At 48.8% G+C, this 2,500-nt stretch overlaps 1 protein-coding gene across 1 annotated transcript in view; it reads left to right on the top strand.

Annotated features, from left to right (window-relative positions):
- Positions 1-2,500, top strand: part of ak8 (adenylate kinase 8) — a 24,572-nt gene that overhangs the window by 20,900 nt on the left and 1,172 nt on the right. The gene's annotated exons all lie outside the window — the stretch shown is intronic.

Genomic DNA, 2,500 nt, shown 5'->3' with positions numbered 1-2,500 from the left:
ATACTCAGCCCGACTCAGCCCTGTTTGTTGGCCTCGATAGAACCACAATTTTCTCGGGCCAGAAAAGACGTGAAAAAGTGGCCCCGGGCCGGGCCGGGCCGGAACTAGGCCTAGTGGAAGCGCAACCAAAAACGGGCACGGCACGACACGGCACACTTAAAGCGAGCTCCGCGCTGTAGTGGAACTGCGCCAAAATTCAACATTCAAAGGTGTTCTCAGCAGATGCTCAGCAGCTACAGTGTAGAACTGGCAATGACATTCTTCTGACCTGAGCTCCTCCAACAATGCAACATCACATTACATTACATTACATTTAGCTGAGGCTTTTATCCAAAGCGACTTACAATCAGTGCATTCGACCAACAAGATACAAACTAGAAGAAAACAGAATCATATAAGTACATCAGGTTTCATAGAGCCAAAACATTTCAAGTGCTACTCAACTGGCTTTAGATCAGCCAGTCCTTTGTTAGTATATAAGTGCTTAGTTAGTATAGAAGTGCTTTGTTAGTATGTAAGTGCTTTGTTAGTATAGAAGTGCTTTGTTAGTATGTAAGTGCTTTGTTAGTATATAAGTGCTTTGTTAGTAATTATATTGCTCGAAGTGGAGTGGAAAGAGATGAGTCTTCAGTCTGCTCTGGAAGATGTGTGAGCTTTCTGCTGTCCTGATGTCAATGGGGAGCTCATTCCACCATGTTGGAGCCAGGATATCAAACCCACGTGTTTCTGATGATGGGAACTTGGGTCCCCCTCGCAGTGCGGGTGCAGCGAGCCGTTTGGCCGATGCAGAGCGGAGTGCACGTGCTGGGGTGTATGGTTTAACCATGTCCTGGATGTAGGAAGGGCCAGATCCATTCACAGCATGGTACGCAAGTACCAGTGTCTTGAAGTGGATTCTAGCAGTTACTGGAAGCCAGTGAAGCGAGCGGAGGAGCGGCGTGGTGTGGGAACATTTAGGAAGGTTGAAGACCAGACGAGCCGCTGCATTCTGGATGAGCTGCAGAGGTCGGATGGCACATGCAGGTAGACCAGCCAGGAGGGAGTTGCAGTAGTCTAGGCGTGAGATGACGAGAGCCTGGACCAGAACCTGCTTTCTGGGTCAGGAGGGGACGTATCCTCCTGATGTTGGAAAGAGTGTATCTGCAGCAGCGGGTTGTAGCAGCGATGTTTGCAGTGAAGGACAGGTTGTTATCTAGGGTCACACCCAGATTCCTTGCAGTCTGAGTCGGGGAAACAACAGAGGTGCCGATGTTGATTGTTAGGTCAAGAGTGGGACACTCTTTTCCCGGAAGGAAAAGCAGTTCAGTCTTGTCAAGGTTGAGCTTGAGGTGGTGAGCAGACATCCACTGAGCGATGTCTGCTAGACAAGCAGAGATGCGTGCGACGACCTGGGTCTCTGAGCGGGGAAAGGACAGAATGAATTGGGTGTCGTCAGCGTAGCAGTGGTATGAAAAACCATGCGGGCTAATGACAGATCCGAGCAAGTTTGTGTACAGAGAGAAGAGGAGGGGACCAAGGACAGAGCCCTGAGGGACCCCTGTAGTTAATTGACAAGGGTCGGACTCAGACCCTCTCCAAGTTACCTTGTAGGTGCGGTCTTTGAGGTGTGAGGTGAGGAGGGAAAGTGCAGAGCAACATCAGCCGTTAGCTGTTAGCACTCAGAGCTCACAGCTCCTCATATATGTTCAGAAACTAGACAAAAGTTAAACAAGTACAAACCACAGACTGCCTGTGTCATGGAGAATACAGTCGCTGGTTTATTTATGTCTGTATAGGCCGTTGTTGTGAGTGTGGACGGTCGGAGCATATACTGCGTTAGCTTAGCCGATCTCCATTTAGAAAACACGCATTTTAAAAGGTTTTTCGGTATCAGTATGTTGTTACTTCATCATTTTGAAACGTGTATTACAATTAAATCACGGTCAAATATGTCCATCTTGTTGTAGTTGTTGCCCCCTTGCCAGCGATTCTCTCTCTAGTTTAGCATACTCAGCCCGACTCAGCCTCGTTGTCTCTGGCCCTAGAACCACGATTTTATGGGGCCAGAAAAACTGTGAATTAGGACCCGCTAGCCGGTACTAGGCCAAGTGGAAACGCAACCAAAAACGGGCCCCTGGCGGCTCGGCACGCTTAAAGCGAGCTCCGCGCTGCAGTGGAAACGCGCAAGTGATCTGGGCCTCACAAGGCCTAACAAGGCCTAACAAGGCCTAACAAAACTGTACTAAGTCGAGCGAGGCCTGCGGTGGAAATGCGCCACAACAGGACTCTATTGTCTTCGTCTGTCTGAAGCTCCAGGAGAGTGCTGCCTAAAATGGACACCAGTCCTGATTGCTGAGTTGTCACAGCTGTGGGGCCACGCCCCTTTAATTAGTTGACTCTCTGCAGCTGATGGGCAGCAATAGAAACTGGATCACTCCTGAGTTCTTAATGAACTTTTTAGGGACACTTATGTACAATTACATTAACCCTAGGTAATAAAGTTATGAGGTTAACCCTTAAT

The sequence above is a fragment of the Trematomus bernacchii genome, unplaced genomic scaffold (genome assembly GCF_902827165.1).
Source record: "Trematomus bernacchii unplaced genomic scaffold, fTreBer1.1, whole genome shotgun sequence".
NCBI lineage: Eukaryota > Metazoa > Chordata > Actinopteri > Perciformes > Nototheniidae > Trematomus > Trematomus bernacchii.
The sequence above is the reverse complement of the archived record's forward strand: the minus strand, read 5'-3'. Positions and strand labels throughout refer to the sequence as shown.